Source organism: Pinus tabuliformis, chromosome 6, assembly GCF_031772625.1.
Source record: "Pinus tabuliformis cultivar Carrire ecotype Pingquan chromosome 6, CPIR1, whole genome shotgun sequence".
Classification (NCBI taxonomy): Eukaryota; Viridiplantae; Streptophyta; class Pinopsida; order Pinales; family Pinaceae; genus Pinus; species Pinus tabuliformis.
In genome coordinates, this window is record NC_142292.1 from 623741115 (window position 1) to 623754057 (window position 12943).

Genomic DNA, 12943 nt, shown 5'->3' on the forward strand with positions numbered 1-12943 from the left:
CCCTTCATCATCAAAGAGACATGTGTCCCAAAGGTCAATTTGGTTTAAGTGGATGTTAATATGATACATTGTATATTTTCTTAGGGTAGTAGCACAATTGGAAAAAAGCATGTTGGCAAGCCCTTGTGTATCCAAGTGATCGAAAGTTCAATCCCCCAGACATATCTCACCAATTGAACTTAAAAAAAATATGATACATTGTATATTGCAAAGCCATTAAGTTAAGTAATGACCTTGGCTAACCCAAATATTTAATTAGAATTTAAGCTCAAACACAACATTAGAAATGAAACCTTCACTCTAGATCTAAGGATATAGGGGTCAACATTGGATATTGGATACAAGACAAGGTGATCAAATGTATCTCTTGGACTAGCATTTTTTACAAAGGAATACAAATTTTAATGCTTATATTAACATGTATGTATAATATAATAATGAAATAGTCACTCTTTAGTTCATGGATAAAAGTGTTGGTGTGGAAGGAAATCTCGAGGGATGTGTCACTATAGTCATAAAAATTGCATTTATTGTGGCACATGGAGAACTTATTAATTGGGTGTAGCTTTAAAAATGGATAGGAGTGTTATCCTCCCCACCTAGCTGCAATTCCTACAAATGACATATTTAGTGATTAATGAGTATATTGTTGTAATAATTTTGAACCCTGTGTTAAGAAATTACCCACTTTTTCTAAGAGATCTAGATGGGTAAAGTGAATGGGAAAACTGGGAATCTTACCCATACTAGAGTAGTCATCGGCAACATAGTGAGAGGATTGAAGTTGGGAAACCATGGCTTCACTAGAAGACCAACTCATCCCCAAAACCATGGACCTTGGTCAAGGATTTTTTTCTTATCCTCAAGACATTTGAAGATCACCACAAAAAAACATGGGTCTACATCCACCCAAACCGGCGCTCATCCAATCCTATCATAATCCAACAGAAAAACGCTACTTTTTCAATAGAAAATGGGGAATAAAAGTATCACCCAAGGATAATGACCATCGCATCAAGCGCTCAATCATAAGGGAGGAGCAATAATTTGACAATCGCACGTCCTTGATTTCTGTTGATTTAACTCTGAACACTCACGTAATATTCTCTTGCTTGGCGAATTAAACACCACTGCATGGAATGGACGAGGATTGAGCCGAACCCTGGATGAATCCCACTTCATTCTCATCTAAACACAAAACTATATATACGTCAAAGCTATTACAATAGATTCTGACTGTCAACACCTCGAGGTTCTGTTTATATGTGGCTACCTTTTATGGTTACTATTGAATGTGTGATTGGCAATAGTAATGGCAACTTAGGGCTGCCAAATTTCCTTCGATTCCCTCACTACATCCTAACGCAAATAGTTGTTCAATGCCTTGGGTGTCTTTCAAAACTGGTAGGCAGCGTCTTCTTTGATATTTCTCGATGGTTTTAATTCCACTACAATCACAACTTTCATTTACATAAACTTCGTGTTTTCGCACGAGCGACAATTGTTCCAAGGTGAAATGTCACTTGGATGGTTTCAATGTTGTTGACCCATCAAAACTAACTAACGGATATGCCCATTACAATTTTATACCACCCCATTATCAATATCAATTATGCATGGGAACCAATTAAAGCAACTTTTCACATTAATTTTATATGAGCATGAGAACATGTGTTAACAAGCAGCCCATAAAGCCTCATTTTGAATGCCATAGTCACTTAGAAGGAATTCCTCTTGTAGTAGCATCCTCCCTACTAAACTTTGCTAGTGCTAACATTAGAACCACCATTACAACAAGATATCTTTCTAGTGTTGACAACACCATTATAGTAAGATACCTCAAGAGAGACAGAAAATTTAAAAAGTATGATAGTAATACTTATCCAGAAGATGGTATTGAAACTAGTAATTGTTCACGAATCCATAAGATTGTAAGGTCATTCTCATTATCATAATCATTGTCATCATCATCACCATCATCCTTGTCATTGTTATTACCATCATTACATTATCATCATAATCACCATTCATGCCATCATCATCATCATTATGGACATTGTTTGCAATTGTTCATAATTGTAGATGTTGTAAGAAATATCATCAACCCAAAAAATGTGACTAGTGCTAGAAAAGGGTTGTTTAGGACACATTGATATACGTAAGAGAAATAACAACTCTATTTTTTACAGATGATCGATGATCACCATCATCACCACAATTATCATCGTCATTGTCATTTTTATCATCCCCATCATCATCATTAATGTAATTTCTATCGACATTGTTGTAATCATGCATCATCATCATTCATGCCATTATTGTTTTTGATGATGACCTAGATGAAAATGATGATCTTGACACCAAAGATAATGCTTATGATTATGACAATGACAACTTCTAAAATTGGGAAGATTTGCCAACGTCATTAGCATCGTCATCATCATAATCATTGCCATCATCATCATTGTCATTGTAACCACTATCGTATTTATCATCATAATCACAATTCATGTCATCGCCATCATCTTCATTTTCATCATTGTCAATATTATTGACATTGTCATCAATTGTTCATAATTGTCAATGCCATAAGGAATATCATCAATGCAGAAAATATGATGAGTGTTGGAAAAGGTATAGAAGTAAAATTGGATGAAAAGTGGATACAACATAAGTAGATGCACAACAACATGAAAAACCTGACACAAAAGTGGATGCAAAAGTAGATGCAGTTGTCAATGCAAACTTGGATGCAAACATGAAGGAAAAAGTGGAAGCAAACATGGGTCCAATGGTAGGTGTAAAACTTGGCACAAATTGTGGTGAAACAAATGTGGATGCAACAACGGAAACAAAAGTATATGCAAAAATGGATGAAACAAAAGTGGATGCAATAGGGGATGCAAACGTGGAAGCAAATGTGGTTGCAATGGTAGGCGCAAGATATGGTGCAAAAAAAGTGGATGTAACAATAGACAAAAAATATGCAAAATAAGATGCAAAAATGGATGTAAAAGTGGAAGCAAACATTGATGCAATAGGCAAAACAAAATTGGATGCAAAAAATGGATATAATGTAAGTAGATGCAAAAGTAGATACAAAACGAGATGCAAAACCCAATGCATAAACCTGACATAAAAGTGGATGCAAAAATAGATGCAATATTTGATGCAAAAGAGGATGTGAACATGGATGCAAAATTGGAAGCAAACGTGGATACAACAGTGAGTGCAAAACATGGTGCAAATTGTGGCATAACAAAAGTGGATGTAATGATAGATGCAAAAAAAGAATCAAAGTATGATGCAAATGGAGATGTAAAAAGGGATGCAAAAAGTTAAATTTAAAATGGGTGCAACAGTGGATGCAAAATTGTGTGCAAAAGTGGATGCAATAGAAGTCGATGCAAAAGTAGATGCAAAACGAGACACAAAACTCGATGCAAATCCCAGTCCAAAATTGGATACAAAAAGGGATGCAAAAATAGATGTAGTAGTTGATGAAAACCTAGATGCAAACGAGGATGCAAACGTGGATGCAAAATTATAATCAAAAGTGGGTGCAAAAGGAGGTGCCAAACTAGGCGCTAATTGTGGCACAAAAATATTAGATGCAATAGTGGGTACAATAATAGATGCAAAAGAGGATGTAAATATGGATGCCAAACAAGAGGGAAAAGTGGATGCAACAAAAGTAGATGCAAAATTTTATGCAAAACTAGACACAAAACATGATGTAAAACTTGGCACAAAAGGGATGCACAAATGGATGAAAAAATGGATGCAAAAAATGATTTAAAAAAGGATGCAAAAAAGGATGCAAAAGTCGATGCAAAAGTTGATGCAAGTGTAGGTGCAAAAAGTGGATGCAAATGAGGATGCAAAAGTATGTCAAACAAAATTAGGTGCCAAACTTGATGCAAAACCTGGAACAAAACCTGGTGTAAAGGATGACACAAAACTTGGCATAAAATTTGGTGCAAAACGTGGTGCAAAACCTATTGCAATACCTGGTGCTAAACTTGGTGTAAGATTTGGTGCAAAACTTGATGCAAATTTTGTGTCAAGTTTTGCACCATATTTGATAAATGGATGCAAATAGCACCAAAAATGGGCTCTAGATGCAAAAAAAGAAGTAAAAAGGGACGCTAATCGCTGGTTTTGTTGTAGTGTGAGGCCAAGAAACCCATTGACAACCTTTTGTTATTCCTTTTATCACCGCTAACGTGCTACTGAAGTAAGACACAAATGGAAGAAAAATAATAAACAATCTATCCAATCTACACTACTTGCAATGAAAACACATCTAAAAGCACATTAACAATGAAGCTATGAGAATAATATAGACATACAGATACAAGAAAGAGGAGCCTTGGATGCTAGGGTTGGGCCCTGGCCCAATAGCTTCATCCCTCTAAGTTAACTCAGTGCTTGCTCAAAACAAAACTCATTCTTATTACCAAAACAAAAAATTACATGAATAAAACTTTCACAAGTCTGGAGCTCGAAAATAGCTTAGAGTTTTACAACAAAAATTCAAATCCTAATGAGGCTCTAAGCCTCTCTAATTATGCAGCCAAAGTCCTCAACGACTTCCTTAAAATTAGGGAGGCTTGACTCCCGAACTCTAGATAAACTAGCTCTTTGTCCCATTTGAGTTTTAACCTTAGTATTTACCATAACTCCTTCATTTTCTCCTTGAATCCTCCATTTAATGCACATTAATCCACTGGGCATAATATCCAACTCTAACTCATCTCATAAACAAAATATAATAGAAAACATGTAATAAGTTGTGAGAAAATTTGTTTTCACTAAGCTAGGAGGTGAACTAATAAGCATATAATTGCCCAATGATGAGCCTGATCATCACCACCCTAGTGAAAGTGTTGCTCACCCTCCGAGCAATTAAATCAATATCCATATCTTTCATAGCTCTAGTGGCCTCCCTGACATCCCATGCCTCTACCGTGGTTTCCTATTCTTGTTCATAGAAGCCTGCTTTCCTTTCTACCTCCTCCCACTGCCTCTTTTCTTCTTCTTCCTTCCTTCCTTCCTTCTAGCATTCCTAAGAGTAGTGGTGGATTGAGTTTCAGGCCAATCCAATTGAATTTCAGACTTTGCATAGATTTCTTGTACATGGGTGTCCTATTTAGTTCTTCTCTCAATCTTTGAGGAAAGTGGTACTCTCTTATCTTTAAGATGTATGGCAATGTGTTCCACCTCCTCAGGCAAGAATGTATGCTATCATCCCCTAACACCTTGGACATGTCCTCAAAATGTGAAATTTATTGCTCATGGGCAACAAGATATCTAGGTGCAAGTAGAGTATCATTTTCAATCAAATTATGGGTACTAATGAGGGCCATGGGATCTGACTATTCAGCTTTGATCATAAGAGGTTCATTTTTCTCCCTTGCCAATATCTTCTTCATCTATGTAGTCCTTAATTCTTCATGGTTCGTCCATGATGCCAAAGACATCAACTGTAAATCTCCTAGCTTGGCATTAGGGTTCCATACATTCAAGTTTGTTTAGGCCATGTTGTGCAAATAAAACTCAGACATCTTGGCCCTATATTCTAGTGTGCTATGATCACAAAGATCAATGAAGTGCTTGTAGTCTTGAAATGGCATGGTGCCTCTCTGTGCTAGGGTCCTGATCTGGAACAACAACTATTGTTCCTTGACATATAGGGCATAAAATTTAGCTGGCATACTACACTGGACTACTTCCAAAGAGAGACTGGATATACATGCCAATTCATTCTCTCGTTCTTGCAGTTGTCCTCTCAAACATGCATTTTCTATTTCTAGTTGATTTTCATTATGGCCTCATTATCTCTCAAGCTACTTAGCTCTCTGCCCATCTCCTTGAGCTTCTGCTCCATGTTCCCAATGTTCTCCACCCCCCTTGGATTTGGAAATATGCATCCATCAGTGCGTTCTGGCTCTCTCTTTCTCAAGCTTGAAGAACAGTGGAATAGCAAACTTTTGAGGAATGACCTTGCCTCCTTCAATAAACTTGTAGTAGGAGTGAAGGTTAGGTTGGGGGCTAGGATCTTTTGATTATGGGCCCTCTTATTTAGTTTCTTGTTGTTGGCCTACTTCCTTTTCCAATTTTTGTGTCTCCTGTAGTTTCAACACAGTATCCTACAGGACCACTTTTCCTTCCTATAGATCCTACTTTGTACCATGTAGGATTGCTTTTCACTTAGAGGAGGTGGATCTAGTCATAGGCCTTCTCACATAGGTGATGGGAGACTTAGCGGAAGGCATTTTCTCCTCATGTTTAGGTGATTATTTAATCACAATGGGAATTTTGGTTGGTGTTTGGGGTTTCCCCTGCCTTATTCTTGTGCTTTTCCTTGTCATTAAATATAAGGGGGTCTACCTCTCCCTTTTGCCTTTTTTCTTGATGGGTGTGCTAAGAGCAGTGAGGGAATCTACTACCTCTCTCTCAATGGGTTCTAGAGACACCCTAGGGGACTTCTCCTTGTCTTCTATCCCCTCTTTCCAATTGCTTTCTTCACCTATGTCATTCCTTTCCTCTTCCTCTTGTAGATCCTCATTTTCTTTATCAGTTTCCTCCTTAACACCCTCCTCCGTATCTTCATCATCCTCCTTCTTTTTCTCCTCTTCCTCTTCATCTTCCTCATTTTCTTCTGCTTCATCTTCTTCATCATCCATCTCATCCTCATGTCCTTTTGTTTCTTCTTCTTCCTGCTCTCCTTCTTCTTCCTCTACTTTAGTCTCTTCCTCTTCCTCTCCACTGATAGTAGGACTAACATCATAAGTGAGAGCTTTGATGTCTTCCTATGCTTGCATGTCTCTGAAAACTCACCATTGTATATGAATTCTGAGGTTTTGGAGGCAATCTTCAATAAGGATTCTAATTAACCCATGGCAAGCTAACTATTGGGAATTTCCCTCTTGCACCTTGGTGCTTGTATCTATCAGTGATTGCAGCAGGAACTATGGCATGCTGAGACTGTGGTGAGGGGGTGTTTATGCTCCAAATTTCAATTATTCAAGGAGCCTAAAATGATATCCATATACCACACTATACCTACTCTCACATGAAATGTATTTGATAAGTTGGTAGCACACCTCCTTCCATGGGTATGGCAGACTTTCTCTCCTTACTCCAGTTTTGTCTTCAATGGGTTTGTCACCTTCTAAAAAGAATTTCCTTTTGGAAACCTAGCTATCTCCTTTGTCTTCCTTCCTCCATGGTACTCCTAGGGGAAGTGTGGTAACTCTGCTAATGAGTTCAGGGGTGAGTTCTATGGAGAGGCCTCTTACCACAAAAATGGAATGGACTCTAGAAAGTGGAATAAGGGAGAGAGAAAAATCTCGGGCCACCTCACCATCATACCCCCTTAATTTTTTGAAAAACACCATCCAATTATGCCTTGTAAATATTTCTAGTACCTGAGGGTGTTGTTGGATTCTCATAGTGTTAGTGGGCTCCCTTCTATTAAACCCTCCTATCATCTTGGTTGGTGGGGTTTGAGGATATGAGATGGTTGATACAATTTTCAAATGCAGAAGTAAAAGGCTAAGCTGAATGTGTGGAAAATTCTCTTGCACAACTACCGAATTCACTCAAACTAGTGTGTTTTTTTGTTCATTTTTCTTGGAAAGAGGGATGTAATTACAGATCCTACCTCTTAATAGTATTTGTTGTGGCCAACCCCCGTGTTTTCCCTTCTGAAACTCCTCTTGGCCTATCCTTTAGATTGTCTCTGTGTATCCTGTAGGAATCCTGTGCGCAATCCTGTAGGATTTCTTGTGCAATCCTATAGGAGTTCCTGTGCAAAAAAATGATGTTGAATTCCTTGTTGTAGGTTTCTGGGGTATGAAGACAACTTGTGAGAGCGAGCCTCAAGGAAATGAATGCATGAATACATGGGGATGATGATTATTTCCTCTTATGGTAATTTGGGGTTAATTGGTGTGCTTGCAATCGAGTTAGGGTTTCCATTTTTAGACCGTTGGTCCCCACTACCAGCTCATCACTCCCCACCTCCTCGTAATAAACTCCAACTTCATACTTTCGTAGCCTTAACTGCTTTTTTCCTTCTCCTTTCTATTTTTTAGTTGACTACTACCACGTGAGAAGGGACAAATTGTTTTGTCTTTGTTGACTAATTGAAGGTGGCTAATTTAACTAGCCACCTTTCACATATAATCAAAATTAATCATAACCTTTAAATCTTTTGAATACATTATGCACATGAGAGATTGAGCGATATACTTACCTGTGGTGCTTAATACCTTGTTGTAGTGGTTGAAGACTAGAGGTGCTTGTTGTGTGTATTGGTTGCATGCTATTCTTCTTCCCCATTTTGTTGATCTCTGATGATTTTTGTGTGGTGAAGGTACCTGGTGTTGATGATGATGGTGTTGCTACTAATTTCGAGTCCCTTCTACTCTTGGATCATCATGCTAGAAGCTTGTTGTTCTTATGATTTTTATTCTGTGGGATAGGCTGCTACAGGATGTCCTATACTTGCTTCTCCCTCAGAAATCTGAATCATACCTTCTCTTGGGAGTTTGAGGATGGGGACATGGATGGAGAGGGAGACTAGGAGTGTGGAGAATGAGGAATAGTCAAGTGATGCTCCCTATTTCTCTATGTTTCCTTCTTTTTCGAAAAAAATAAAAATAAAATTGAAAATGATATTTTTTTAATAGTGAATGGAGGGGCGATGAAGGTGGACATAGGTATGGTCATGGAATGATAATGTAAGGGTGCTATTTCAATGACATAGCAGGTCATTTTTCCTTTAGGGTCAGCTCTTGTAGGATTTCCGGGCCATTATGATTCCTACAGGATCATCCTGTAGGTTTTCAAGGGATCCTGTGGTTTATAGAGGATCTTGTAGAAAACACAGTCCCCACGTAAACTGAAGGAAAGGAGTGGAAAAAATGAAAGAAATGGTAGACTGATGAATGAAAATGAGTGCAAAAGAAAAATGTGAGTGAAATAGGTCTCTTTGTGATCCTCCTTTGCTCTCTAATCATCCTTCTTGCGGACCTGCAAAATATAAATTTTCATGATTTTTCTCTTTTCTCTCTCTCTTTTGTTTTTTTTTGAAAACAACTAGGCTTCCTCTGAGAGGTTTTCATCCTAGCTGTTTTCCCTGGGCACCTCAAGAGAGATTTTCACCCAGGGATCTTTTTATTTTCATTTGTCTCTCTCTTTTTTTTATTGACACCATTGGGTTGCCCTAAGAGGTTTTCAATCTGATAGTGGGACTCAGATGCCTCATAGAGGTATCACCTGAGTCCTTATGCTTTTTCTTTTTTTTCTTAGTGATTTCATGAGGTAGGAGTTCAAACTTTCTCCACTACCATCACTGTTTTATTGATATCATCAACGAACTCTTGTCTCGATAATGGTCTCTTGTAAATTTTTAATCGGTGTCCAAGAATGGCCTCTTTCATTTATGGTTTTGATATGTATTGTACCATTACCATGGAACCTTTCTACAACATAAGGTCCTAGCCATCTCATCTTTAACTTGCCCTTGAAGTCTTTATACCTAGAATCATATAGCAAATCCCAATCACCTTCTTGAAATTGCTTTTCGTTGATGTTCTTACCATGCAATATCTTCCTTTGACGTTGAATTACCTCTGTATGTAGGAGGGATTACATTCTAAACTCATCTATCCAATTCAACTAGAGCAATCTTTCTTTCTATGTACTGCTCAGATCTAGATCTAGTTGGGCTACCATCCTTAATGTGATATACTCAAATTCAATGGATAGCAGGGCCTCTTTCCCATAGACCAGCTCATAGGGTGTGAATCCAGTGGTGGCCTTCCAGGTGGTATTAGAGGCCCAGGTGGCCTGAACTAGTCTATCTTCTCAATCCTTCCTGGTGCTTTTTACCACTTTGGTCAAGATGCCCTCCAGTGCTCTATTGGTCACCTACAGTTGTTCATTAGCTTATGGATGATAGGGAGTGGAGGTTCTATGCTTGATCTTGTGCTAGTTGAGCATGTCCTCAATCATGTTGGAGGTAAAGTGACTGCCTTGGTCTGTGACAACCTCTCTAGGGTACCTAAATTTGTAAAATACATTCTCCCTTAGGAACCCAACTACCTTCTCTTCTGTTGTTGCCTTAATTGCCTTGGTTTCAGTGAACTTAGTCAGATGGTCAGTGCACACAATGATGTACCTTTTTTTTGGAAGGAGGGTCAATAGGTCCAATGAAGTCCATTCCCCACTTGCCAAATGGCTCGAAAGTCACCTAAGGTTGTAGAGGAATTTCATCTATTGGACTAGGCCTTCCCATCATTTGGCACCGATCACACTGACTAGTATATCCTCTCACATCCTGATTAAGAGTGGGCAAATAATAGCTTGCTTGTAATACTTTGAATGTTATCCTCCTTACTGCAAAGTGACCTCCACAAGGCCCATCACGACAGGTCATAAGGATGTCAAAGACTTTCTCCTCCCTAACACACCTTGTCAAGATTTCATCTGGGCCAAGTTTGAAGAGATTTCCCCCAATCCAAGTGAAGGGGATGCTCCTCCTCACTATCTTGCTTTTCTCTTTGGAGGACAAATTCAGTGGGAACTATGAAGATACCAAATAGTTTTTTATATCAGCAAACCATGGAGAGAGAACTGAGATAGAAAATAAGTTCTCATCCAGTAATTGGTCATCAACCATTCCTTCTTCACCTGCAGGCAAATTTAATCTGGACAAAAAGTTTGCAACAACATTTTCCTTACTAGGCTTATCAACAATAGCTAGATCAAACTAATTTAATAAAAGTAAGAATATTGTAATCCTAGCATCCATATATGGTTTATTCATTAAATATTTGATTGCAGCATGGTCAATATGCACGAATGTTTGACACCCTATAATATAATGCCTAAATTTTTCAATGAATGCACAACAGTTAGGAGTTCCTTTTCAGTCACTATGTAATTTAGTTCATCTTTTGATAGATTCTTACTGATAAAGTAGAAAATGTAAGGCAATGTTTCATCTATCTGACCTAGGGCTTCTCCTATGGCCTTATGTGATGGATGAGCATGAATATGAAATGGAATGGGACAATTTGGTCCTTGAAGAATCAGTGCAGTGGTTAACTTGTTCTTTAGGGTGTCTAAGGCCTCTTGACAACTTTTTGACCATATAAACTCGGAGTCCTTGGCCAACAACCCAAATAAAGGAGAGCCCATCTTGCTGAAGTCCTTTATAAACCTTCGGTAGTATCCAGATAACCTTAGCAAACTTATGACATCCCTCTTCTTTTGAGGGGGTGAGACCCTTTGGATGATAGCTATCTTGTTTGGGTCTCCCTACAATCCTTGCTGAGATATTGAATGACCTAGCATGACCCCTGTAGTCATCAAGAATTTGCATTTTTCAGGGCTGAAGGATAGGTTCATTTCAATGCATTTGTTGAGTACTTTTCCTAGGTTGGATAGAGCCTCTTCAAAATCACATCCCTAAGGTATAAAATCATTCATATAAATTTCTACCGCATGATGGACTAACTCGGAAAAAATACTCAGGACTGCTCTCTGGAAAGTGGCAGGAGCACTGCATAGGCCAAAAGGAAGAACCCTATAGGAAAAAGTACCCAAAGAAAAAGTGAAGGTGATTTTATCCTAGTGTTCCGAGATGATCTGGATTTGGTTGTACCCACTGAATCCATCTAGGAAAGAGAAAAAAAATTTCCCTGCCAGGCCATCGAACACATGGTCAATGGAAGGTAGAGGAAAATGGTGCTTCTTTGTGGCTTTGTTCAATTCCCTGTAATCAACACAAATCATCCACCTACCATTTTTCTTTGGAACTAACACCAAAGGAGATACGGTCCACTCACTGTCGGAGATAGGGTAAATGAATGTTGCATCTAACAGTTTTTGCAATTCTTCTTTGACTATATCTTCAAGAGCTAGATTCATCCTCCTTTGGGGCTGCCAGACTCACTTGCAACCTTATATGATGTATATGTGGTGAGCACACACTGAAGGGTGTACTCCCTTCATTTCTTTGTAACTCCAAGTGAAGGCATCTAGATTTTCCTTTAGCATGTTTCATAAATTCTGTTCTTGGAGAGCAGAAAGAGATGGATTGATTTTCAACGTTCTCTCAGGGCTGAATTCTATGGTTTTCACATGGAGGGGTTTGGAATCCGCCAAGCATAGGTCAATTGGATGATTGTTCTCAGTTTCCTTTACTACAGCTTCTAAGGGAAATGTACTAGGAGTTGGACTTTGGAGTAGGTGTTCGATCAAATCATCTTAATCCTGTTGTCCTCCTCCCATGATTGTCTCTAAAGTATAAAGTTTGGTGGAATAAACTTCATCTTCTTCCTCATCCTCAAACAATAAAGGTAGATCATGCTCTGGAGATGGATGAGCAGGAGGGTATAGGACTAACTACTTAGGCATATGCCCATTCTTGATGGTCATATTCCCAACTCTCCAACTAATGTAAGCATCAGCAGTGGTCAACCAGGGTCTCCTAAGGATGAGAGGGTAACTAGTAAGCTTAGCCTTAGGCTGGAGAGCTAGGAAATCTGCAGGATACTCCCAAGAGTCGATGGAGACCATCACATCCTCCACCCTTCCTTTAGGGGTCACTTTGGAATGGTCTACAAGTTGCAGAACTATTGTGATCTTCCTCAATGAACCTTTGAGGTTGAGCTTGAGCATGGTGTCCTTGGTCATCACATTAATAGCGGCCCCAAGATAGACCAAAGTGTGTGGGACAATGGTGCCATTTATGTGCACAGCTACTACAGGGCTTCTAGGGTCCAAATACTTTGGACAGATTACCTGCCCCAGCATTAAGTTGGACAGTTGTCCAATGACATCAATGGTAGGCGTATCTCTTTTTCACCTCCTTGGATGCTTGAAGAACTTCTCCTTAATCAACTAATTGTAAATAGGAACATCT